Source organism: Sceloporus occidentalis, unplaced genomic scaffold (assembly GCF_023333645.1).
Source record: "Sceloporus occidentalis isolate IW3139 unplaced genomic scaffold, rSceOcc1.0.p SCAF_440, whole genome shotgun sequence".
NCBI lineage: Eukaryota > Metazoa > Chordata > Lepidosauria > Squamata > Phrynosomatidae > Sceloporus > Sceloporus occidentalis.
In genome coordinates this window covers 288,430-309,871 of record NW_028317420.1, presented here as the reverse complement: position 1 = coordinate 309,871, position 21,442 = coordinate 288,430, and the positions used below count along the sequence as shown (strand labels likewise).

Below are 21,442 nucleotides of genomic sequence, written 5' to 3'. Positions count from 1 at the left end.
ATTTCGTGAATACAGGAGGCATTAACGGTGGGTTCTCTTTAAACATTCAATGTCCTTCAAACTCTGGTGTGTGCACCATTGGTCTAAGGTCTAGAAAGAAAAGGGGGTGACATTATAAATGATCTTGTTTCTTTACACATAGATACAGGAGACATTTTTTGGCAGGTAAGAACCATTCGGCATACCTAAAACATTTGCAGGGAAGCCGTCCCGCTTATCTACTATCTTTTGAGTCAAGTAAAGCTTTCCAATGTTCATTGTACAGCGATGAACTCATGGTTTCAGCATAACAAAGCGAGCAGCGCCCGAACAGGGACTTGAACCCTGGACCCTCAGATTAAAAGTCTGATGCTCTACCGACTGAGCTACCCAGGCTCGCTGGGCATGGGCCTTGGGCCAGACCTGAAGCTGGCTATCAGTCACAGAGTTTGTCCACGTGCACTTACATTACATCTAGGACACCTTGAGTTTCTGGTTGACAACCATTTCCACAATGTCGGTCTCATAATCTGAAGGTCGAGAGTCAGGTCCTCACACAGGGCATGCTTCATTTACAGCTACACGTATAAGCAACTAACTGAGTGATCCCCCAACCACCGCTTCCATAACTTTCTGTTCAGGGGGAGAAATCTTCATTCCCACCACTCGAATCTCTATGGATTTTTAAGTCGGCCGTTGCAGATGCATTGGTGGTTCAGTGGTAGAATTTTCGCCTGCCACGCGGGAGGCCCGGGTTCGATTCCCGGCCAATGCAAACAACTTTTTTTAGAGCGTTGGTAAAACAGGTCCCTGGAAAAGCGAGATGCCTTTATAATTATGAAGGAAATTTGTCCTTGACTATGTTGCAACGCATTACGTATGAAGAGCTTCCACAAGCAGCACCCGGTAGCGTTTGCCTTGTTAGCGCAGTAGGTAGCGCGTCAGTCTCATAATCTGAAGGTCGTGAGTTCGATCCTCATACAGGGCATGCTTCTTTTACAGCTTGAGACTGTTGATAGGTGATGCTAAACGTTCATTTACTATAGAGTGTTTTCCACGGTCCTCTGTATCACCAAGCCAGCCGCCGCGGCCGGTTAGCTCAGTTGGTTAGAGCGTGGTGCTAATAACGCCAAGGTCGCGGGTTCGATCCCCGTACGGGCCATGCTGTTTTGCCTATGTTTCTGCAAATGAAATGACTTCCTTATTTGCATGATGCTTTGTATAGATACAACTATATCAGTTATTCAGGAAATGTCTGGACATCTATGCATTACCATACATCCACGGATTGCTGGCTTCTGTTTAGAGGCGGCGGTGTCTCGATTCTTCTGCACGTATGTTATTTGTTTTCGTGAATACAGGAGGCATTAACGGTGGATTCTCTTTAAACATTCAATGTCCTTCAAACTCTGGTGTGTGCACCATTGGTCTAAGGTCTAGAAAGAAAAGGGGGTGACATTATAAATGATCTTGTTTCTTTACACATAGATACAGGAGACATTTTTTGGCAGGTAAGAACCATTCGGCATATCTAAAACATTTGCAGGGAAGCCGTCCCGCTTATCTACTATCTTTTGAGTCAAGTAAAGCTTTCCAATGTTCATTGTACAGCGATGAACTCATGGTTTTAGCATAATAAAGTGAGTAGCGCCCGAACAGGGACTTGAAACCTGTTCCTGTATTTCGTGAATACAGGAGGCATTAACGGTGGGTTCTCTTTAAACATTCAATGTCCTTCAAACTCTGGTGTGTGCACCATTGGTCTAAGGTCTAGAAAGAAAAGGGGGTGACATTATAAATGATCTTGTTTCTTTACACATAGATACAGGAGACATTTTTTGGCGGGTAAGAACCATTCGGCATACCTAAAACATTTGCAGGGAAGCCGTCCCGCTTATCTACTATCTTTTGAGTCAAGTAAAGCTTTCCAATGTTCATTGTACAGCGATGAACTCATGGTTTCAGCATAACAAAGCGAGCAGCGCCCGAACAGGGACTTGAACCCTGGACCCTCAGATTAAAAGTCTGATGCTCTACCGACTGAGCTACCCAGGCTCGCTGGGCATGGGCCTTGGGCCAGACCTGAAGCTGGCTATCAGTCACAGAGTTTGTCCACGTGCGCTTACATTACATCTAGGACACCTTGAGTTTCTGGTTGACAACCATTTCCACAATGTCGGTCTCATAATCTGAAGGTCGAGAGTCAGGTCCTCACACAGGGCATGCTTCATTTACAGCTACACGTATAAGCAACTAACTGAGTGATCCCCCAACCACCGCTTCCATAACTTTCTGTTCAGGGGGAGAAATCTTCATTCCCACCACTCGAATCTCTATGGATTTTTAAGTCGGCCGTTGCAGATGCATTGGTGGTTCAGTGGTAGAATTTTCGCCTGCCACGCGGGAGGCCCGGGTTCGATTCCCGGCCAATGCAAACAACTTTTTTTAGAGCGTTGGTAAAACAGGTCCCTGGAAAAGCGAGATGCCTTTATAATTATGAAGGAAATTTGTCCTTGACTATGTTGCAACGCATTACGTATGAAGAGCTTCCACAAGCAGCACCCGGTAGCGTTTGCCTTGTTAGCGCAGTAGGTAGCGCGTCAGTCTCATAATCTGAAGGTCGTGAGTTCGATCCTCATACAGGGCATGCTTCTTTTACAGCTTGAGACTGTTGATAGGTGATGCTAAACGTTCATTTACTATAGAGTGTTTTCCACGGTCCTCTGTATCACCAAGCCAGCCGCCGCGGCCGGTTAGCTCAGTTGGTTAGAGCGTGGTGCTAATAACGCCAAGGTCGCGGGTTCGATCCCCGTACGGGCCATGCTGTTTTGCCTATGTTTCTGCAAATGAAATGACTTCCTTATTTGCATGATGCTTTGTATAGATACAACTATATCAGTTATTCAGGAAATGTCTGGACATCTATGCATTACCATACATCCACGGATTGCTGGCTTCTGTTTAGAGGCGGCGGTGTCTCGATTCTTCTGCACGTATGTTATTTGTTTTCGTGAATACAGGAGGCATTAACGGTGGATTCTCTTTAAACATTCAATGTCCTTCAAACTCTGGTGTGTGCACCATTGGTCTAAGGTCTAGAAAGAAAAGGGGGTGACATTATAAATGATCTTGTTTCTTTACACATAGATACAGGAGACATTTTTTGGCAGGTAAGAACCATTCGGCATATCTAAAACATTTGCAGGGAAGCCGTCCCGCTTATCTACTATCTTTTGAGTCAAGTAAAGCTTTCCAATGTTCATTGTACAGCGATGAACTCATGGTTTTAGCATAATAAAGTGAGTAGCGCCCGAACAGGGACTTGAAACCTGTTCCTGTATTTCGTGAATACAGGAGGCATTAACGGTGGGTTCTCTTTAAACATTCAATGTCCTTCAAACTCTGGTGTGTGCACCATTGGTCTAAGGTCTAGAAAGAAAAGGGGGTGACATTATAAATGATCTTGTTTCTTTACACATAGATACAGGAGACATTTTTTGGCGGGTAAGAACCATTCGGCATACCTAAAACATTTGCAGGGAAGCCGTCCCGCTTATCTACTATCTTTTGAGTCAAGTAAAGCTTTCCAATGTTCATTGTACAGCGATGAACTCATGGTTTCAGCATAACAAAGCGAGCAGCGCCCGAACAGGGACTTGAACCCTGGACCCTCAGATTAAAAGTCTGATGCTCTACCGACTGAGCTACCCAGGCTCGCTGGGCATGGGCCTTGGGCCAGACCTGAAGCTGGCTATCAGTCACAGAGTTTGTCCACGTGCGCTTACATTACATCTAGGACACCTTGAGTTTCTGGTTGACAACCATTTCCACAATGTCGGTCTCATAATCTGAAGGTCGAGAGTCAGGTCCTCACACAGGGCATGCTTCATTTACAGCTACACGTATAAGCAACTAACTGAGTGATCCCCCAACCACCGCTTCCATAACTTTCTGTTCAGGGGGAGAAATCTTCATTCCCACCACTCGAATCTCTATGGATTTTTAAGTCGGCCGTTGCAGATGCATTGGTGGTTCAGTGGTAGAATTTTCGCCTGCCACGCGGGAGGCCCGGGTTCGATTCCCGGCCAATGCAAACAACTTTTTTTAGAGCGTTGGTAAAACAGGTCCCTGGAAAAGCGAGATGCCTTTATAATTATGAAGGAAATTTGTCCTTGACTATGTTGCAACGCATTACGTATGAAGAGCTTCAACAAGCAGCACCCGGTAGCGTTTGCCTTGTTAGCGCAGTAGGTAGCGCGTCAGTCTCATAATCTGAAGGTCGTGAGTTCGATCCTCATACAGGGCATGCTTCTTTTACAGCTTGAGACTGTTGATAGGTGATGCTAAACGTTCATTTACTATAGAGTGTTTTCCACGGTCCTCTGTATCACCAAGCCAGCCGCCGCGGCCGGTTAGCTCAGTTGGTTAGAGCGTGGTGCTAATAACGCCAAGGTCGCGGGTTCGATCCCCGTACGGGCCATGCTGTTTTGCCTATGTTTCTGCAAATGAAATGACTTCCTTATTTGCATGATGCTTTGTATAGATACAACTATATCAGTTATTCAGGAAATGTCTGGACATCTATGCATTACCATACATCCACGGATTGCTGGCTTCTGTTTAGAGGCGGCGGTGTCTCGATTCTTCTGCACGTATGTTATTTGTTTTCGTGAATACAGGAGGCATTAACGGTGGATTCTCTTTAAACATTCAATGTCCTTCAAACTCTGGTGTGTGCACCATTGGTCTAAGGTCTAGAAAGAAAAGGGGGTGACATTATAAATGATCTTGTTTCTTTACACATAGATACAGGAGACATTTTTTGGCAGGTAAGAACCATTCGGCATATCTAAAACATTTGCAGGGAAGCCGTCCCGCTTATCTACTATCTTTTGAGTCAAGTAAAGCTTTCCAATGTTCATTGTACAGCGATGAACTCATGGTTTTAGCATAATAAAGTGAGTAGCGCCCGAACAGGGACTTGAAACCTGTTCCTGTATTTCGTGAATACAGGAGGCATTAACGGTGGGTTCTCTTTAAACATTCAATGTCCTTCAAACTCTGGTGTGTGCACCATTGGTCTAAGGTCTAGAAAGAAAAGGGGGTGACATTATAAATGATCTTGTTTCTTTACACATAGATACAGGAGACATTTTTTGGCAGGTAAGAACCATTCGGCATACCTAAAACATTTGCAGGGAAGCCGTCCCGCTTATCTACTATCTTTTGAGTCAAGTAAAGCTTTCCAATGTTCATTGTACAGCGATGAACTCATGGTTTCAGCATAACAAAGCGAGCAGCGCCCGAACAGGGACTTGAACCCTGGACCCTCAGATTAAAAGTCTGATGCTCTACCGACTGAGCTACCCAGGCTCGCTGGGCATGGGCCTTGGGCCAGACCTGAAGCTGGCTATCAGTCACAGAGTTTGTCCACGTGCACTTACATTACATCTAGGACACCTTGAGTTTCTGGTTGACAACCATTTCCACAATGTCGGTCTCATAATCTGAAGGTCGAGAGTCAGGTCCTCACACAGGGCATGCTTCATTTACAGCTACACGTATAAGCAACTAACTGAGTGATCCCCCAACCACCGCTTCCATAACTTTCTGTTCAGGGGGAGAAATCTTCATTCCCACCACTCGAATCTCTATGGATTTTTAAGTCGGCCGTTGCAGATGCATTGGTGGTTCAGTGGTAGAATTTTCGCCTGCCACGCGGGAGGCCCGGGTTCGATTCCCGGCCAATGCAAACAACTTTTTTTAGAGCGTTGGTAAAACAGGTCCCTGGAAAAGCGAGATGCCTTTATAATTATGAAGGAAATTTGTCCTTGACTATGTTGCAACGCATTACGTATGAAGAGCTTCCACAAGCAGCACCCGGTAGCGTTTGCCTTGTTAGCGCAGTAGGTAGCGCGTCAGTCTCATAATCTGAAGGTCGTGAGTTCGATCCTCATACAGGGCATGCTTCTTTTACAGCTTGAGACTGTTGATAGGTGATGCTAAACGTTCATTTACTATAGAGTGTTTTCCACGGTCCTCTGTATCACCAAGCCAGCCGCCGCGGCCGGTTAGCTCAGTTGGTTAGAGCGTGGTGCTAATAACGCCAAGGTCGCGGGTTCGATCCCCGTACGGGCCATGCTGTTTTGCCTATGTTTCTGCAAATGAAATGACTTCCTTATTTGCATGATGCTTTGTATAGATACAACTATATCAGTTATTCAGGAAATGTCTGGACATCTATGCATTACCATACATCCACGGATTGCTGGCTTCTGTTTAGAGGCGGCGGTGTCTCGATTCTTCTGCACGTATGTTATTTGTTTTCGTGAATACAGGAGGCATTAACGGTGGATTCTCTTTAAACATTCAATGTCCTTCAAACTCTGGTGTGTGCACCATTGGTCTAAGGTCTAGAAAGAAAAGGGGGTGACATTATAAATGATCTTGTTTCTTTACACATAGATACAGGAGACATTTTTTGGCAGGTAAGAACCATTCGGCATATCTAAAACATTTGCAGGGAAGCCGTCCCGCTTATCTACTATCTTTTGAGTCAAGTAAAGCTTTCCAATGTTCATTGTACAGCGATGAACTCATGGTTTTAGCATAATAAAGTGAGTAGCGCCCGAACAGGGACTTGAAACCTGTTCCTGTATTTCGTGAATACAGGAGGCATTAACGGTGGGTTCTCTTTAAACATTCAATGTCCTTCAAACTCTGGTGTGTGCACCATTGGTCTAAGGTCTAGAAAGAAAAGGGGGTGACATTATAAATGATCTTGTTTCTTTACACATAGATACAGGAGACATTTTTTGGCAGGTAAGAACCATTCGGCATACCTAAAACATTTGCAGGGAAGCCGTCCCGCTTATCTACTATCTTTTGAGTCAAGTAAAGCTTTCCAATGTTCATTGTACAGCGATGAACTCATGGTTTCAGCATAACAAAGCGAGCAGCGCCCGAACAGGGACTTGAACCCTGGACCCTCAGATTAAAAGTCTGATGCTCTACCGACTGAGCTACCCAGGCTCGCTGGGCATGGGCCTTGGGCCAGACCTGAAGCTGGCTATCAGTCACAGAGTTTGTCCACGTGCACTTACATTACATCTAGGACACCTTGAGTTTCTGGTTGACAACCATTTCCACAATGTCGGTCTCATAATCTGAAGGTCGAGAGTCAGGTCCTCACACAGGGCATGCTTCATTTACAGCTACACGTATAAGCAACTAACTGAGTGATCCCCCAACCACCGCTTCCATAACTTTCTGTTCAGGGGGAGAAATCTTCATTCCCACCACTCGAATCTCTATGGATTTTTAAGTCGGCCGTTGCAGATGCATTGGTGGTTCAGTGGTAGAATTTTCGCCTGCCACGCGGGAGGCCCGGGTTCGATTCCCGGCCAATGCAAACAACTTTTTTTAGAGCGTTGGTAAAACAGGTCCCTGGAAAAGCGAGATGCCTTTATAATTATGAAGGAAATTTGTCCTTGACTATGTTGCAACGCATTACGTATGAAGAGCTTCCACAAGCAGCACCCGGTAGCGTTTGCCTTGTTAGCGCAGTAGGTAGCGCGTCAGTCTCATAATCTGAAGGTCGTGAGTTCGATCCTCATACAGGGCATGCTTCTTTTACAGCTTGAGACTGTTGATAGGTGATGCTAAACGTTCATTTACTATAGAGTGTTTTCCACGGTCCTCTGTATCACCAAGCCAGCCACCGCGGCCGGTTAGCTCAGTTGGTTAGAGCGTGGTGCTAATAACGCCAAGGTCGCGGGTTCGATCCCCGTACGGGCCATGCTGTTTTGCCTATGTTTCTGCAAATGAAATGACTTCCTTATTTGCATGATGCTTTGTATAGATACAACTATATCAGTTATTCAGGAAATGTCTGGACATCTATGCATTACCATACATCCACGGATTGCTGGCTTCTGTTTAGAGGCGGCGGTGTCTCGATTCTTCTGCACGTATGTTATTTGTTTTCGTGAATACAGGAGGCATTAACGGTGGATTCTCTTTAAACATTCAATGTCCTTCAAACTCTGGTGTGTGCACCATTGGTCTAAGGTCTAGAAAGAAAAGGGGGTGACATTATAAATGATCTTGTTTCTTTACACATAGATACAGGAGACATTTTTTGGCAGGTAAGAACCATTCGGCATATCTAAAACATTTGCAGGGAAGCCGTCCCGCTTATCTACTATCTTTTGAGTCAAGTAAAGCTTTCCAATGTTCATTGTACAGCGATGAACTCATGGTTTTAGCATAATAAAGTGAGTAGCGCCCGAACAGGGACTTGAAACCTGTTCCTGTATTTCGTGAATACAGGAGGCATTAACGGTGGGTTCTCTTTAAACATTCAATGTCCTTCAAACTCTGGTGTGTGCACCATTGGTCTAAGGTCTAGAAAGAAAAGGGGGTGACATTATAAATGATCTTGTTTCTTTACACATAGATACAGGAGACATTTTTTGGCAGGTAAGAACCATTCGGCATACCTAAAACATTTGCAGGGAAGCCGTCCCGCTTATCTACTATCTTTTGAGTCAAGTAAAGCTTTCCAATGTTCATTGTACAGCGATGAACTCATGGTTTCAGCATAACAAAGCGAGCAGCGCCCGAACAGGGACTTGAACCCTGGACCCTCAGATTAAAAGTCTGATGCTCTACCGACTGAGCTACCCAGGCTCGCTGGGCATGGGCCTTGGGCCAGACCTGAAGCTGGCTATCAGTCACAGAGTTTGTCCACGTGCACTTACATTACATCTAGGACACCTTGAGTTTCTGGTTGACAACCATTTCCACAATGTCGGTCTCATAATCTGAAGGTCGAGAGTCAGGTCCTCACACAGGGCATGCTTCATTTACAGCTACACGTATAAGCAACTAACTGAGTGATCCCCCAACCACCGCTTCCATAACTTTCTGTTCAGGGGGAGAAATCTTCATTCCCACCACTCGAATCTCTATGGATTTTTAAATCGGCCGTTGCAGATGCATTGGTGGTTCAGTGGTAGAATTTTCGCCTGCCACGCGGGAGGCCCGGGTTCGATTCCCGGCCAATGCAAACAACTTTTTTTAGAGCGTTGGTAAAACAGGTCCCTGGAAAAGCGAGATGCCTTTATAATTATGAAGGAAATTTGTCCTTGACTATGTTGCAACGCATTACGTATGAAGAGCTTCCACAAGCAGCACCCGGTAGCGTTTGCCTTGTTAGCGCAGTAGGTAGCGCGTCAGTCTCATAATCTGAAGGTCGTGAGTTCGATCCTCATACAGGGCATGCTTCTTTTACAGCTTGAGACTGTTGATAGGTGATGCTAAACGTTCATTTACTATAGAGTGTTTTCCACGGTCCTCTGTATCACCAAGCCAGCCACCGCGGCCGGTTAGCTCAGTTGGTTAGAGCGTGGTGCTAATAACGCCAAGGTCGCGGGTTCGATCCCCGTACGGGCCATGCTGTTTTGCCTATGTTTCTGCAAATGAAATGACTTCCTTATTTGCATGATGCTTTGTATAGATACAACTATATCAGTTATTCAGGAAATGTCTGGACATCTATGCATTACCATACATCCACGGATTGCTGGCTTCTGTTTAGAGGCGGCGGTGTCTCGATTCTTCTGCACGTATGTTATTTGTTTTCGTGAATACAGGAGGCATTAACGGTGGATTCTCTTTAAACATTCAATGTCCTTCAAACTCTGGTGTGTGCACCATTGGTCTAAGGTCTAGAAAGAAAAGGGGGTGACATTATAAATGATCTTGTTTCTTTACACATAGATACAGGAGACATTTTTTGGCAGGTAAGAACCATTCGGCATATCTAAAACATTTGCAGGGAAGCCGTCCCGCTTATCTACTATCTTTTGAGTCAAGTAAAGCTTTCCAATGTTCATTGTACAGCGATGAACTCATGGTTTTAGCATAATAAAGTGAGTAGCGCCCGAACAGGGACTTGAAACCTGTTCCTGTATTTCGTGAATACAGGAGGCATTAACGGTGGGTTCTCTTTAAACATTCAATGTCCTTCAAACTCTGGTGTGTGCACCATTGGTCTAAGGTCTAGAAAGAAAAGGGGGTGACATTATAAATGATCTTGTTTCTTTACACATAGATACAGGAGACATTTTTTGGCAGGTAAGAACCATTCGGCATACCTAAAACATTTGCAGGGAAGCCGTCCCGCTTATCTACTATCTTTTGAGTCAAGTAAAGCTTTCCAATGTTCATTGTACAGCGATGAACTCATGGTTTCAGCATAACAAAGCGAGCAGCGCCCGAACAGGGACTTGAACCCTGGACCCTCAGATTAAAAGTCTGATGCTCTACCGACTGAGCTACCCAGGCTCGCTGGGCATGGGCCTTGGGCCAGACCTGAAGCTGGCTATCAGTCACAGAGTTTGTCCACGTGCACTTACATTACATCTAGGACACCTTGAGTTTCTGGTTGACAACCATTTCCACAATGTCGGTCTCATAATCTGAAGGTCGAGAGTCAGGTCCTCACACAGGGCATGCTTCATTTACAGCTACACGTATAAGCAACTAACTGAGTGATCCCCCAACCACCGCTTCCATAACTTTCTGTTCAGGGGGAGAAATCTTCATTCCCACCACTCGAATCTCTATGGATTTTTAAGTCGGCCGTTGCAGATGCATTGGTGGTTCAGTGGTAGAATTTTCGCCTGCCACGCGGGAGGCCCGGGTTCGATTCCCGGCCAATGCAAACAACTTTTTTTAGAGCGTTGGTAAAACAGGTCCCTGGAAAAGCGAGATGCCTTTATAATTATGAAGGAAATTTGTCCTTGACTATGTTGCAACGCATTACGTATGAAGAGCTTCCACAAGCAGCACCCGGTAGCGTTTGCCTTGTTAGCGCAGTAGGTAGCGCGTCAGTCTCATAATCTGAAGGTCGTGAGTTCGATCCTCATACAGGGCATGCTTCTTTTACAGCTTGAGACTGTTGATAGGTGATGCTAAACGTTCATTTACTATAGAGTGTTTTCCACGGTCCTCTGTATCACCAAGCCAGCCGCCGCGGCCGGTTAGCTCAGTTGGTTAGAGCGTGGTGCTAATAACGCCAAGGTCGCGGGTTCGATCCCCGTACGGGCCATGCTGTTTTGCCTATGTTTCTGCAAATGAAATGACTTCCTTATTTGCATGATGCTTTGTATAGATACAACTATATCAGTTATTCAGGAAATGTCTGGACATCTATGCATTACCATACATCCACGGATTGCTGGCTTCTGTTTAGAGGCGGCGGTGTCTCGATTCTTCTGCACGTATGTTATTTGTTTTCGTGAATACAGGAGGCATTAACGGTGGATTCTCTTTAAACATTCAATGTCCTTCAAACTCTGGTGTGTGCACCATTGGTCTAAGGTCTAGAAAGAAAAGGGGGTGACATTATAAATGATCTTGTTTCTTTACACATAGATACAGGAGACATTTTTTGGCAGGTAAGAACCATTCGGCATATCTAAAACATTTGCAGGGAAGCCGTCCCGCTTATCTACTATCTTTTGAGTCAAGTAAAGCTTTCCAATGTTCATTGTACAGCGATGAACTCATGGTTTTAGCATAATAAAGTGAGTAGCGCCCGAACAGGGACTTGAAACCTGTTCCTGTATTTCGTGAATACAGGAGGCATTAACGGTGGGTTCTCTTTAAACATTCAATGTCCTTCAAACTCTGGTGTGTGCACCATTGGTCTAAGGTCTAGAAAGAAAAGGGGGTGACATTATAAATGATCTTGTTTCTTTACACATAGATACAGGAGACATTTTTTGGCAGGTAAGAACCATTCGGCATACCTAAAACATTTGCAGGGAAGCCGTCCCGCTTATCTACTATCTTTTGAGTCAAGTAAAGCTTTCCAATGTTCATTGTACAGCGATGAACTCATGGTTTCAGCATAACAAAGCGAGCAGCGCCCGAACAGGGACTTGAACCCTGGACCCTCAGATTAAAAGTCTGATGCTCTACCGACTGAGCTACCCAGGCTCGCTGGGCATGGGCCTTGGGCCAGACCTGAAGCTGGCTATCAGTCACAGAGTTTGTCCACGTGCACTTACATTACATCTAGGACACCTTGAGTTTCTGGTTGACAACCATTTCCACAATGTCGGTCTCATAATCTGAAGGTCGAGAGTCAGGTCCTCACACAGGGCATGCTTCATTTACAGCTACACGTATAAGCAACTAACTGAGTGATCCCCCAACCACCGCTTCCATAACTTTCTGTTCAGGGGGAGAAATCTTCATTCCCACCACTCGAATCTCTATGGATTTTTAAGTCGGCCGTTGCAGATGCATTGGTGGTTCAGTGGTAGAATTTTCGCCTGCCACGCGGGAGGCCCGGGTTCGATTCCCGGCCAATGCAAACAACTTTTTTTAGAGCGTTGGTAAAACAGGTCCCTGGAAAAGCGAGATGCCTTTATAATTATGAAGGAAATTTGTCCTTGACTATGTTGCAACGCATTACGTATGAAGAGCTTCCACAAGCAGCACCCGGTAGCGTTTGCCTTGTTAGCGCAGTAGGTAGCGCGTCAGTCTCATAATCTGAAGGTCGTGAGTTCGATCCTCATACAGGGCATGCTTCTTTTACAGCTTGAGACTGTTGATAGGTGATGCTAAACGTTCATTTACTATAGAGTGTTTTCCACGGTCCTCTGTATCACCAAGCCAGCCACCGCGGCCGGTTAGCTCAGTTGGTTAGAGCGTGGTGCTAATAACGCCAAGGTCGCGGGTTCGATCCCCGTACGGGCCATGCTGTTTTGCCTATGTTTCTGCAAATGAAATGACTTCCTTATTTGCATGATGCTTTGTATAGATACAACTATATCAGTTATTCAGGAAATGTCTGGACATCTATGCATTACCATACATCCACGGATTGCTGGCTTCTGTTTAGAGGCGGCGGTGTCTCGATTCTTCTGCACGTATGTTATTTGTTTTCGTGAATACAGGAGGCATTAACGGTGGATTCTCTTTAAACATTCAATGTCCTTCAAACTCTGGTGTGTGCACCATTGGTCTAAGGTCTAGAAAGAAAAGGGGGTGACATTATAAATGATCTTGTTTCTTTACACATAGATACAGGAGACATTTTTTGGCAGGTAAGAACCATTCGGCATATCTAAAACATTTGCAGGGAAGCCGTCCCGCTTATCTACTATCTTTTGAGTCAAGTAAAGCTTTCCAATGTTCATTGTACAGCGATGAACTCATGGTTTTAGCATAATAAAGTGAGTAGCGCCCGAACAGGGACTTGAAACCTGTTCCTGTATTTCGTGAATACAGGAGGCATTAACGGTGGGTTCTCTTTAAACATTCAATGTCCTTCAAACTCTGGTGTGTGCACCATTGGTCTAAGGTCTAGAAAGAAAAGGGGGTGACATTATAAATGATCTTGTTTCTTTACACATAGATACAGGAGACATTTTTTGGCAGGTAAGAACCATTCGGCATACCTAAAACATTTGCAGGGAAGCCGTCCCGCTTATCTACTATCTTTTGAGTCAAGTAAAGCTTTCCAATGTTCATTGTACAGCGATGAACTCATGGTTTCAGCATAACAAAGCGAGCAGCGCCCGAACAGGGACTTGAACCCTGGACCCTCAGATTAAAAGTCTGATGCTCTACCGACTGAGCTACCCAGGCTCGCTGGGCATGGGCCTTGGGCCAGACCTGAAGCTGGCTATCAGTCACAGAGTTTGTCCACGTGCACTTACATTACATCTAGGACACCTTGAGTTTCTGGTTGACAACCATTTCCACAATGTCGGTCTCATAATCTGAAGGTCGAGAGTCAGGTCCTCACACAGGGCATGCTTCATTTACAGCTACACGTATAAGCAACTAACTGAGTGATCCCCCAACCACCGCTTCCATAACTTTCTGTTCAGGGGGAGAAATCTTCATTCCCACCACTCGAATCTCTATGGATTTTTAAATCGGCCGTTGCAGATGCATTGGTGGTTCAGTGGTAGAATTTTCGCCTGCCACGCGGGAGGCCCGGGTTCGATTCCCGGCCAATGCAAACAACTTTTTTTAGAGCGTTGGTAAAACAGGTCCCTGGAAAAGCGAGATGCCTTTATAATTATGAAGGAAATTTGTCCTTGACTATGTTGCAACGCATTACGTATGAAGAGCTTCCACAAGCAGCACCCGGTAGCGTTTGCCTTGTTAGCGCAGTAGGTAGCGCGTCAGTCTCATAATCTGAAGGTCGTGAGTTCGATCCTCATACAGGGCATGCTTCTTTTACAGCTTGAGACTGTTGATAGGTGATGCTAAACGTTCATTTACTATAGAGTGTTTTCCACGGTCCTCTGTATCACCAAGCCAGCCACCGCGGCCGGTTAGCTCAGTTGGTTAGAGCGTGGTGCTAATAACGCCAAGGTCGCGGGTTCGATCCCCGTACGGGCCATGCTGTTTTGCCTATGTTTCTGCAAATGAAATGACTTCCTTATTTGCATGATGCTTTGTATAGATACAACTATATCAGTTATTCAGGAAATGTCTGGACATCTATGCATTACCATACATCCACGGATTGCTGGCTTCTGTTTAGAGGCGGCGGTGTCTCGATTCTTCTGCACGTATGTTATTTGTTTTCGTGAATACAGGAGGCATTAACGGTGGATTCTCTTTAAACATTCAATGTCCTTCAAACTCTGGTGTGTGCACCATTGGTCTAAGGTCTAGAAAGAAAAGGGGGTGACATTATAAATGATCTTGTTTCTTTACACATAGATACAGGAGACATTTTTTGGCAGGTAAGAACCATTCGGCATATCTAAAACATTTGCAGGGAAGCCGTCCCGCTTATCTACTATCTTTTGAGTCAAGTAAAGCTTTCCAATGTTCATTGTACAGCGATGAACTCATGGTTTTAGCATAATAAAGTGAGTAGCGCCCGAACAGGGACTTGAAACCTGTTCCTGTATTTCGTGAATACAGGAGGCATTAACGGTGGGTTCTCTTTAAACATTCAATGTCCTTCAAACTCTGGTGTGTGCACCATTGGTCTAAGGTCTAGAAAGAAAAGGGGGTGACATTATAAATGATCTTGTTTCTTTACACATAGATACAGGAGACATTTTTTGGCAGGTAAGAACCATTCGGCATATCTAAAACATTTGCAGGGAAGCCGTCCCGCTTATCTACTATCTTTTGAGTCAAGTAAAGCTTTCCAATGTTCATTGTACAGCGATGAACTCATGGTTTCAGCATAACAAAGCGAGCAGCGCCCGAACAGGGACTTGAACCCTGGACCCTCAGATTAAAAGTCTGATGCTCTACCGACTGAGCTACCCAGGCTCGCTGGGCATGGGCCTTGGGCCAGACCTGAAGCTGGCTATCAGTCACAGAGTTTGTCCACGTGCACTTACATTACATCTAGGACACCTTGAGTTTCTGGTTGACAACCATTTCCACAATGTCGGTCTCATAATCTGAAGGTCGAGAGTCAGGTCCTCACACAGGGCATGCTTCATTTACAGCTACACGTATAAGCAACTAACTGAGTGATCCCCCAACCACCGCTTCCATAACTTTCTGTTCAGGGGGAGAAATCTTCATTCCCACCACTCGAATCTCTATGGATTTTTAAGTCGGCCGTTGCAGATGCATTGGTGGTTCAGTGGTAGAATTTTCGCCTGCCACGCGGGAGGCCCGGGTTCGATTCCCGGCCAATGCAAACAACTTTTTTTAGAGCGTTGGTAAAACAGGTCCCTGGAAAAGCGAGATGCCTTTATAATTATGAAGGAAATTTGTCCTTGACTATGTTGCAACGCATTACGTATGAAGAGCTTCCACAAGCAGCACCCGGTAGCGTTTGCCTTGTTAGCGCAGTAGGTAGCGCGTCAGTCTCATAATCTGAAGGTCGTGAGTTCGATCCTCATACAGGGCATGCTTCTTTTACAGCTTGAGACTGTTGATAGGTGATGCTAAACGTTCATTTACTATAGAGTGTTTTCCACGGTCCTCTGTATCACCAAGCCAGCCGCCGCGGCCGGTTAGCTCAGTTGGTTAGAGCGTGGTGCTAATAACGCCAAGGTCGCGGGTTCGATCCCCGTACGGGCCATGCTGTTTTGCCTATGTTTCTGCAAATGAAATGACTTCCTTATTTGCATGATGCTTTGTATAGATACAACTATATCAGTTATTCAGGAAATGTCTGGACATCTATGCATTACCATACATCCACGGATTGCTGGCTTCTGTTTAGAGGCGGCGGTGTCTCGATTCTTCTGCACGTATGTTATTTGTTTTCGTGAATACAGGAGGCATTAACGGTGGATTCTCTTTAAACATTCAATGTCCTTCAAACTCTGGTGTGTGCACCATTGGTCTAAGGTCTAGAAAGAAAAGGGGGTGACATTATAAATGATCTTGTTTCTTTACACATAGATACAGGAGACATTTTTTGGCAGGTAAGAACCATTCGGCATATCTAAAACATTTGCAGGGAAGCCGTCCCGCTTATCTACTATCTTTTGAGTCAAGTAAAGCTTTCCAATGTTCATTGTACAGCGATGAACTCATGGTTTTAGCATAATAAAGTGAGTAGCGCCCGAACAGGGACTTGAAACCTGTTCCTGTATTTCGTGAATACAGGAGGCATTAACGGTGGGTTCTCTTTAAACATTCAATGTCCTTCAAACTCTGGTGTGTGCACCATTGGTCTAAGGTCTAGAAAGAAAAGGGGGTGACATTATAAATGATCTTGTTTCTTTACACATAGATACAGGAGACATTTTTTGGCAGGTAAGAACCATTCGGCATACCTAAAACATTTGCAGGGAAGCCGTCCCGCTTATCTACTATCTTTTGAGTCAAGTAAAGCTTTCCAATGTTCATTGTACAGCGATGAACTCATGGTTTCAGCATAACAAAGCGAGCAGCGCCCGAACAGGGACTTGAACCCTGGACCCTCAGATTAAAAGTCTGATGCTCTACCGACTGAGCTACCCAGGCTCGCTGGGCATGGGCCTTGGGCCAGACCTGAAGCTGGCTATCAGTCACAGAGTTTGTCCACGTGCACTTACATTACATCTAGGACACCTTGAGTTTCTGGTTGACAACCATTTCCACAATGTCGGTCTCATAATCTGAAGGTCGAGAGTCAGGTCCTCACACAGGGCATGCTTCATTTACAGCTACACGTATAAGCAACTAACTGAGTGATCCCCCAACCACCGCTTCCATAACTTTCTGTTCAGGGGGAGAAATCTTCATTCCCACCACTCGAATCTCTATGGATTTTTAAGTCGGCCGTTGCAGATGCATTGGTGGTTCAGTGGTAGAATTTTCGCCTGCCACGCGGGAGGCCCGGGTTCGATTCCCGGCCAATGCAAACAACTTTTTTTAGAGCGTTGGTAAAACAGGTCCCTGGAAAAGCGAGATGCCTTTATAATTATGAAGGAAATTTGTCCTTGACTATGTTGCAACGCATTACGTATGAAGAGCTTCCACAAGCAGCACCCGGTAGCGTTTGCCTTGTTAGCGCAGTAGGTAGCGCGTCAGTCTCATAATCTGAAGGTCGTGAGTTCGATCCTCATACAGGGCATGCTTCTTTTACAGCTTGAGACTGTTGATAGGTGATGCTAAACGTTCATTTACTATAGAGTGTTTTCCACGGTCCTCTGTATCACCAAGCCAGCCACCGCGGCCGGTTAGCTCAGTTGGTTAGAGCGTGGTGCTAATAACGCCAAGGTCGCGGGTTCGATCCCCGTACGGGCCATGCTGTTTTGCCTATGTTTCTGCAAATGAAATGACTTCCTTATTTGCATGATGCTTTGTATAGATACAACTATATCAGTTATTCAGGAAATGTCTGGACATCTATGCATTACCATACATCCACGGATTGCTGGCTTCTGTTTAGAGGCGGCGGTGTCTCGATTCTTCTGCACGTATGTTATTTGTTTTCGTGAATACAGGAGGCATTAACGGTGGATTCTCTTTAAACATTCAATGTCCTTCAAACTCTGGTGTGTGCACCATTGGTCTAAGGTCTAGAAAGAAAAGGGGGTGACATTATAAATGATCTTGTTTCTTTACACATAGATACAGGAGACATTTTTTGGCAGGTAAGAACCATTCGGCATATCTAAAACATTTGCAGGGAAGCCGTCCCGCTTATCTACTATCTTTTGAGTCAAGTAAAGCTTTCCAATGTTCATTGTACAGCGATGAACTCATGGTTTTAGCATAATAAAGTGAGTAGCGCCCGAACAGGGACTTGAAACCTGTTCCTGTATTTCGTGAATACAGGAGGCATTAACGGTGGGTTCTCTTTAAACATTCAATGTCCTTCAAACTCTGGTGTGTGCACCATTGGTCTAAGGTCTAGAAAGAAAAGGGGGTGACATTATAAATGATCTTGTTTCTTTACACATAGATACAGGAGACATTTTTTGGCAGGTAAGAACCATTCGGCATATCTAAAACATTTGCAGGGAAGCCGTCCCGCTTATCTACTATCTTTTGAGTCAAGTAAAGCTTTCCAATGTTCATTGTACAGCGATGAACTCATGGTTTCAGCATAACAAAGCGAGCAGCGCCCGAACAGGGACTTGAACCCTGGACCCTCAGATTAAAAGTCTGATGCTCTACCGACTGAGCTACCCAGGCTCGCTGGGCATGGGCCTTGGGCCAGACCTGAAGCTGGCTATCAGTCACAGAGTTTGTCCACGTGCACTTACATTACATCTAGGACACCTTGAGTTTCTGGTTGACAACCATTTCCACAATGTCGGTCTCATAATCTGAAGGTCGAGAGTCAGGTCCTCACACAGGGCATGCTTCATTTACAGCTACACGTATAAGCAACTAACTGAGTGATCCCCCAACCACCGCTTCCATAACTTTCTGTTCAGGGGGAGAAATCTTCATTCCCACCACTCGAATCTCTATGGATTTTTAAGTCGGCCGTTGCAGATGCATTGGTGGTTCAGTGGTAGAATTTTCGCCTGCCACGCGGGAGGCCCGGGTTCGATTCCCGGCCAATGCAAACAACTTTTTTTAGAGCGTTGGTAAAACAGGTCCCTGGAAAAGCGAGATGCCTTTATAATTATGAAGGAAATTTGTCCTTGACTATGTTGCAACGCATTACGTATGAAGAGCTTCCACAAGCAGCACCCGGTAGCGTTTGCCTTGTTAGCGCAGTAGGTAGCGCGTCAGTCTCATAATCTGAAGGTCGTGAGTTCGATCCTCATACAGGGCATGCTTCTTTTACAGCTTGAGACTGTTGATAGGTGATGCTAAACGTTCATTTACTATAGAGTGTTTTCCACGGTCCTCTGTATCACCAAGCCAGCCACCGCGGCCGGTTAGCTCAGTTGGTTAGAGCGTGGTGCTAATAACGCCAAGGTCGCGGGTTCGATCCCCGTACGGGCCATGCTGTTTTGCCTATGTTTCTGCAAATGAAATGACTTCCTTATTTGCATGATGCTTTGTATAGATACAACTATATCAGTTATTCAGGAAATGTCTGGACATCTATGCATTACCATACATCCACGGATTGCTGGCTTCTGTTTAGAGGCGGCGGTGTCTCGATTCTTCTGCACGTATGTTATTTGTTTTCGTGAATACAGGAGGCATTAACGGTGGATTCTCTTTAAACATTCAATGTCCTTCAAACTCTGGTGTGTGCACCATTGGTCTAGGATCTAGAAAGAAAAGGGGGTGACATTATAAATGATCTTGTTTCTTTACACATAGATACAGGAGACATTTTTTGGCAGGTAAGAACCATTCGGCATATCTAAAACATTTGCAGGGAAGCCGTCCCGCTTATCTACTATCTTTTGAGTCAAGTAAAGCTTTCCAATGTTCATTGTACAGCGATGAACTCATGGTTTTAGCATAATAAAGTGAGTAGCGCCCGAACAGGGACTTGAAACCTGTTCCTGTATTTCGTGAATACAGGAGGCATTAACGGTGGGTTCTCTTTAAACATTCAATGTCCTTCAAACTCTGGTGTGTGCACCATTGGTCTAAGGTCTAGAAAGAAAAGGGGGTGACATTATAAATGATCTTGTTTCTTTACACATAGATACAGGAGACATTTTTTGGCAGGTAAGAACCATTCGGCATATCTAAAACATTTGCAGGGAAGCCGTCCCGCTTATCTACTATCTTTTGAGTCAAGTAAAGCTTTCCAATGTTCATTGTACAGCGATGAACTCATGGTTTCAGCATAACAAAGCGAGCAGCGCCCGAACAGGGACTTGAACCCTGGACCCTCAGATTAAAAGTCTGATGCTCTACCGACTGAGCTACCCAGGCTCGCTGGGCATGGGCCTTGGGCCAGACCTGAAGCTGGCTATCAGTCACAGAGTTTGTCCACGTGCACTTACATTACATCTAGGACACCTTGAGTTTCTGGTTGACAACCATTTCCACAATGTCGGTCTCATAATCTGAAGGTCGAGAGTCAGGTCCTCACACAGGGCATGCTTCATTTACAGCTACACGTATAAGCAACTAACTGAGTGATCCCCCAACCACCGCTTCCATAACTTTCTGTTCAGGGGGAGAAATCTTCATTCCCACCACTCGAATCTCTATGGATTTTTAAGTCGGCCGTTGCAGATGCATTGGTGGTTCAGTGGTAGAATTTTCGCCTGCCACGCGGGAGGCCCGGGTTCGATTCCCGGCCAATGCAAACAACTTTTTTTAGAGCGTTGGTAAAACAGGTCCCTGGAAAAGCGAGATGCCTTTATAATTATGAAGGAAATTTGTCCTTGACTATGTTGCAACGCATTACGTATGAAGAGCTTCCACAAGCAGCACCCGGTAGCGTTTGCCTTGTTAGCGCAGTAGGTAGCGCGTCAGTCTCATAATCTGAAGGTCGTGAGTTCGATCCTCATACAGGGCATGCTTCTTTTACAGCTTGAGACTGTTGATAGGTGATGCTAAACGTTCATTTACTATAGAGTGTTTTCCACGGTCCTCTGTATCACCAAGCCAGCCACCGCGGCCGGTTAGCTCAGTTGGTTAGAGCGTGGTGCTAATAACGCCAAGGTCGCGGGTTCGATCCCCGTACGGGCCATGCTGTTTTGCCTATGTTTCTGCAAATGAAATGACTTCCTTATTTGCATGATGCTTTGTATAGATACAACTATATCAGTTATTCAGGAAATGTCTGGACATCTATGCATTACCATACATCCACGGATTGCTGGCTTCTGTTTAGAGGCGGCGGTGTCTCGATTCTTCTGCACGTATGTTATTTGTTTTCGTGAATACAGGAGGCATTAACGGTGGATTCTCTTTAAACATTCAATGTCCTTCAAACTCTGGTGTGTGCACCATTGGTCTAAGGTCTAGAAAGAAAAGGGGGTGACATTATAAATGATCTTGTTTCTTTACACATAGATACAGGAGACATTTTTTGGCAGGTAAGAACCATTCGGCATATCTAAAACATTTGCAGGGAAGCCGT

At 45.1% G+C, this 21,442-nt stretch overlaps 52 non-coding genes across 52 annotated transcripts; 39 read left to right on the top strand and 13 right to left on the bottom strand.

Annotated features, from left to right (window-relative positions):
- Positions 1–302: 302 nt before the first annotated feature.
- On the bottom strand, positions 303–375 carry TRNAK-UUU (transfer RNA lysine (anticodon UUU)). Its single transcript has one exon. It is a non-coding gene; the product is annotated as a tRNA-Lys (tRNA).
- Positions 376–683: 308 nt separating this feature from the next.
- On the top strand, positions 684–754 carry TRNAG-GCC (transfer RNA glycine (anticodon GCC)). Its single transcript has one exon. It is a non-coding gene; the product is annotated as a tRNA-Gly (tRNA).
- Positions 755–894: 140 nt separating this feature from the next.
- On the top strand, positions 895–967 carry TRNAM-CAU (transfer RNA methionine (anticodon CAU)). The gene has a single exon. It is a non-coding gene; the product is annotated as a tRNA-Met (tRNA).
- Positions 968–1,067: 100 nt separating this feature from the next.
- Positions 1,068–1,141, top strand: TRNAI-AAU (transfer RNA isoleucine (anticodon AAU)). The gene has a single exon. It is a non-coding gene; the product is annotated as a tRNA-Ile (tRNA).
- An 820-nt stretch (positions 1,142–1,961) lies between these two features.
- Positions 1,962–2,034, bottom strand: TRNAK-UUU (transfer RNA lysine (anticodon UUU)). Its single transcript has one exon. It is a non-coding gene; the product is annotated as a tRNA-Lys (tRNA).
- A 308-nt stretch (positions 2,035–2,342) lies between these two features.
- On the top strand, positions 2,343–2,413 carry TRNAG-GCC (transfer RNA glycine (anticodon GCC)). Its single transcript has one exon. It is a non-coding gene; the product is annotated as a tRNA-Gly (tRNA).
- A 140-nt stretch (positions 2,414–2,553) lies between these two features.
- TRNAM-CAU (transfer RNA methionine (anticodon CAU)) lies at positions 2,554–2,626 on the top strand. Its single transcript has one exon. It is a non-coding gene; the product is annotated as a tRNA-Met (tRNA).
- A 100-nt stretch (positions 2,627–2,726) lies between these two features.
- Positions 2,727–2,800, top strand: TRNAI-AAU (transfer RNA isoleucine (anticodon AAU)). The gene has a single exon. It is a non-coding gene; the product is annotated as a tRNA-Ile (tRNA).
- Positions 2,801–3,620: 820 nt separating this feature from the next.
- TRNAK-UUU (transfer RNA lysine (anticodon UUU)) lies at positions 3,621–3,693 on the bottom strand. The gene has a single exon. It is a non-coding gene; the product is annotated as a tRNA-Lys (tRNA).
- Positions 3,694–4,001: 308 nt separating this feature from the next.
- Positions 4,002–4,072, top strand: TRNAG-GCC (transfer RNA glycine (anticodon GCC)). The gene has a single exon. It is a non-coding gene; the product is annotated as a tRNA-Gly (tRNA).
- A 140-nt stretch (positions 4,073–4,212) lies between these two features.
- Positions 4,213–4,285, top strand: TRNAM-CAU (transfer RNA methionine (anticodon CAU)). The gene has a single exon. It is a non-coding gene; the product is annotated as a tRNA-Met (tRNA).
- Positions 4,286–4,385: 100 nt separating this feature from the next.
- Positions 4,386–4,459, top strand: TRNAI-AAU (transfer RNA isoleucine (anticodon AAU)). The gene has a single exon. It is a non-coding gene; the product is annotated as a tRNA-Ile (tRNA).
- An 820-nt stretch (positions 4,460–5,279) lies between these two features.
- Positions 5,280–5,352, bottom strand: TRNAK-UUU (transfer RNA lysine (anticodon UUU)). Its single transcript has one exon. It is a non-coding gene; the product is annotated as a tRNA-Lys (tRNA).
- A 308-nt stretch (positions 5,353–5,660) lies between these two features.
- TRNAG-GCC (transfer RNA glycine (anticodon GCC)) lies at positions 5,661–5,731 on the top strand. Its single transcript has one exon. It is a non-coding gene; the product is annotated as a tRNA-Gly (tRNA).
- A 140-nt stretch (positions 5,732–5,871) lies between these two features.
- On the top strand, positions 5,872–5,944 carry TRNAM-CAU (transfer RNA methionine (anticodon CAU)). Its single transcript has one exon. It is a non-coding gene; the product is annotated as a tRNA-Met (tRNA).
- Positions 5,945–6,044: 100 nt separating this feature from the next.
- TRNAI-AAU (transfer RNA isoleucine (anticodon AAU)) lies at positions 6,045–6,118 on the top strand. The gene has a single exon. It is a non-coding gene; the product is annotated as a tRNA-Ile (tRNA).
- An 820-nt stretch (positions 6,119–6,938) lies between these two features.
- On the bottom strand, positions 6,939–7,011 carry TRNAK-UUU (transfer RNA lysine (anticodon UUU)). The gene has a single exon. It is a non-coding gene; the product is annotated as a tRNA-Lys (tRNA).
- A 308-nt stretch (positions 7,012–7,319) lies between these two features.
- On the top strand, positions 7,320–7,390 carry TRNAG-GCC (transfer RNA glycine (anticodon GCC)). Its single transcript has one exon. It is a non-coding gene; the product is annotated as a tRNA-Gly (tRNA).
- Positions 7,391–7,530: 140 nt separating this feature from the next.
- On the top strand, positions 7,531–7,603 carry TRNAM-CAU (transfer RNA methionine (anticodon CAU)). Its single transcript has one exon. It is a non-coding gene; the product is annotated as a tRNA-Met (tRNA).
- A 100-nt stretch (positions 7,604–7,703) lies between these two features.
- On the top strand, positions 7,704–7,777 carry TRNAI-AAU (transfer RNA isoleucine (anticodon AAU)). Its single transcript has one exon. It is a non-coding gene; the product is annotated as a tRNA-Ile (tRNA).
- Positions 7,778–8,597: 820 nt separating this feature from the next.
- Positions 8,598–8,670, bottom strand: TRNAK-UUU (transfer RNA lysine (anticodon UUU)). The gene has a single exon. It is a non-coding gene; the product is annotated as a tRNA-Lys (tRNA).
- A 308-nt stretch (positions 8,671–8,978) lies between these two features.
- Positions 8,979–9,049, top strand: TRNAG-GCC (transfer RNA glycine (anticodon GCC)). The gene has a single exon. It is a non-coding gene; the product is annotated as a tRNA-Gly (tRNA).
- A 140-nt stretch (positions 9,050–9,189) lies between these two features.
- TRNAM-CAU (transfer RNA methionine (anticodon CAU)) lies at positions 9,190–9,262 on the top strand. The gene has a single exon. It is a non-coding gene; the product is annotated as a tRNA-Met (tRNA).
- A 100-nt stretch (positions 9,263–9,362) lies between these two features.
- On the top strand, positions 9,363–9,436 carry TRNAI-AAU (transfer RNA isoleucine (anticodon AAU)). Its single transcript has one exon. It is a non-coding gene; the product is annotated as a tRNA-Ile (tRNA).
- An 820-nt stretch (positions 9,437–10,256) lies between these two features.
- On the bottom strand, positions 10,257–10,329 carry TRNAK-UUU (transfer RNA lysine (anticodon UUU)). The gene has a single exon. It is a non-coding gene; the product is annotated as a tRNA-Lys (tRNA).
- A 308-nt stretch (positions 10,330–10,637) lies between these two features.
- Positions 10,638–10,708, top strand: TRNAG-GCC (transfer RNA glycine (anticodon GCC)). Its single transcript has one exon. It is a non-coding gene; the product is annotated as a tRNA-Gly (tRNA).
- A 140-nt stretch (positions 10,709–10,848) lies between these two features.
- On the top strand, positions 10,849–10,921 carry TRNAM-CAU (transfer RNA methionine (anticodon CAU)). Its single transcript has one exon. It is a non-coding gene; the product is annotated as a tRNA-Met (tRNA).
- Positions 10,922–11,021: 100 nt separating this feature from the next.
- Positions 11,022–11,095, top strand: TRNAI-AAU (transfer RNA isoleucine (anticodon AAU)). Its single transcript has one exon. It is a non-coding gene; the product is annotated as a tRNA-Ile (tRNA).
- Positions 11,096–11,915: 820 nt separating this feature from the next.
- TRNAK-UUU (transfer RNA lysine (anticodon UUU)) lies at positions 11,916–11,988 on the bottom strand. Its single transcript has one exon. It is a non-coding gene; the product is annotated as a tRNA-Lys (tRNA).
- Positions 11,989–12,296: 308 nt separating this feature from the next.
- On the top strand, positions 12,297–12,367 carry TRNAG-GCC (transfer RNA glycine (anticodon GCC)). The gene has a single exon. It is a non-coding gene; the product is annotated as a tRNA-Gly (tRNA).
- A 140-nt stretch (positions 12,368–12,507) lies between these two features.
- TRNAM-CAU (transfer RNA methionine (anticodon CAU)) lies at positions 12,508–12,580 on the top strand. Its single transcript has one exon. It is a non-coding gene; the product is annotated as a tRNA-Met (tRNA).
- A 100-nt stretch (positions 12,581–12,680) lies between these two features.
- TRNAI-AAU (transfer RNA isoleucine (anticodon AAU)) lies at positions 12,681–12,754 on the top strand. Its single transcript has one exon. It is a non-coding gene; the product is annotated as a tRNA-Ile (tRNA).
- An 820-nt stretch (positions 12,755–13,574) lies between these two features.
- TRNAK-UUU (transfer RNA lysine (anticodon UUU)) lies at positions 13,575–13,647 on the bottom strand. Its single transcript has one exon. It is a non-coding gene; the product is annotated as a tRNA-Lys (tRNA).
- A 308-nt stretch (positions 13,648–13,955) lies between these two features.
- TRNAG-GCC (transfer RNA glycine (anticodon GCC)) lies at positions 13,956–14,026 on the top strand. Its single transcript has one exon. It is a non-coding gene; the product is annotated as a tRNA-Gly (tRNA).
- A 140-nt stretch (positions 14,027–14,166) lies between these two features.
- On the top strand, positions 14,167–14,239 carry TRNAM-CAU (transfer RNA methionine (anticodon CAU)). The gene has a single exon. It is a non-coding gene; the product is annotated as a tRNA-Met (tRNA).
- Positions 14,240–14,339: 100 nt separating this feature from the next.
- Positions 14,340–14,413, top strand: TRNAI-AAU (transfer RNA isoleucine (anticodon AAU)). Its single transcript has one exon. It is a non-coding gene; the product is annotated as a tRNA-Ile (tRNA).
- An 820-nt stretch (positions 14,414–15,233) lies between these two features.
- On the bottom strand, positions 15,234–15,306 carry TRNAK-UUU (transfer RNA lysine (anticodon UUU)). Its single transcript has one exon. It is a non-coding gene; the product is annotated as a tRNA-Lys (tRNA).
- Positions 15,307–15,614: 308 nt separating this feature from the next.
- TRNAG-GCC (transfer RNA glycine (anticodon GCC)) lies at positions 15,615–15,685 on the top strand. Its single transcript has one exon. It is a non-coding gene; the product is annotated as a tRNA-Gly (tRNA).
- A 140-nt stretch (positions 15,686–15,825) lies between these two features.
- TRNAM-CAU (transfer RNA methionine (anticodon CAU)) lies at positions 15,826–15,898 on the top strand. The gene has a single exon. It is a non-coding gene; the product is annotated as a tRNA-Met (tRNA).
- A 100-nt stretch (positions 15,899–15,998) lies between these two features.
- On the top strand, positions 15,999–16,072 carry TRNAI-AAU (transfer RNA isoleucine (anticodon AAU)). The gene has a single exon. It is a non-coding gene; the product is annotated as a tRNA-Ile (tRNA).
- Positions 16,073–16,892: 820 nt separating this feature from the next.
- TRNAK-UUU (transfer RNA lysine (anticodon UUU)) lies at positions 16,893–16,965 on the bottom strand. Its single transcript has one exon. It is a non-coding gene; the product is annotated as a tRNA-Lys (tRNA).
- Positions 16,966–17,273: 308 nt separating this feature from the next.
- TRNAG-GCC (transfer RNA glycine (anticodon GCC)) lies at positions 17,274–17,344 on the top strand. The gene has a single exon. It is a non-coding gene; the product is annotated as a tRNA-Gly (tRNA).
- Positions 17,345–17,484: 140 nt separating this feature from the next.
- Positions 17,485–17,557, top strand: TRNAM-CAU (transfer RNA methionine (anticodon CAU)). Its single transcript has one exon. It is a non-coding gene; the product is annotated as a tRNA-Met (tRNA).
- A 100-nt stretch (positions 17,558–17,657) lies between these two features.
- TRNAI-AAU (transfer RNA isoleucine (anticodon AAU)) lies at positions 17,658–17,731 on the top strand. Its single transcript has one exon. It is a non-coding gene; the product is annotated as a tRNA-Ile (tRNA).
- An 820-nt stretch (positions 17,732–18,551) lies between these two features.
- On the bottom strand, positions 18,552–18,624 carry TRNAK-UUU (transfer RNA lysine (anticodon UUU)). The gene has a single exon. It is a non-coding gene; the product is annotated as a tRNA-Lys (tRNA).
- Positions 18,625–18,932: 308 nt separating this feature from the next.
- TRNAG-GCC (transfer RNA glycine (anticodon GCC)) lies at positions 18,933–19,003 on the top strand. The gene has a single exon. It is a non-coding gene; the product is annotated as a tRNA-Gly (tRNA).
- Positions 19,004–19,143: 140 nt separating this feature from the next.
- Positions 19,144–19,216, top strand: TRNAM-CAU (transfer RNA methionine (anticodon CAU)). The gene has a single exon. It is a non-coding gene; the product is annotated as a tRNA-Met (tRNA).
- A 100-nt stretch (positions 19,217–19,316) lies between these two features.
- TRNAI-AAU (transfer RNA isoleucine (anticodon AAU)) lies at positions 19,317–19,390 on the top strand. The gene has a single exon. It is a non-coding gene; the product is annotated as a tRNA-Ile (tRNA).
- An 820-nt stretch (positions 19,391–20,210) lies between these two features.
- On the bottom strand, positions 20,211–20,283 carry TRNAK-UUU (transfer RNA lysine (anticodon UUU)). The gene has a single exon. It is a non-coding gene; the product is annotated as a tRNA-Lys (tRNA).
- Positions 20,284–20,591: 308 nt separating this feature from the next.
- TRNAG-GCC (transfer RNA glycine (anticodon GCC)) lies at positions 20,592–20,662 on the top strand. The gene has a single exon. It is a non-coding gene; the product is annotated as a tRNA-Gly (tRNA).
- Positions 20,663–20,802: 140 nt separating this feature from the next.
- Positions 20,803–20,875, top strand: TRNAM-CAU (transfer RNA methionine (anticodon CAU)). The gene has a single exon. It is a non-coding gene; the product is annotated as a tRNA-Met (tRNA).
- A 100-nt stretch (positions 20,876–20,975) lies between these two features.
- Positions 20,976–21,049, top strand: TRNAI-AAU (transfer RNA isoleucine (anticodon AAU)). The gene has a single exon. It is a non-coding gene; the product is annotated as a tRNA-Ile (tRNA).
- The last annotated feature ends 393 nt before the right edge of the window (positions 21,050–21,442 follow it).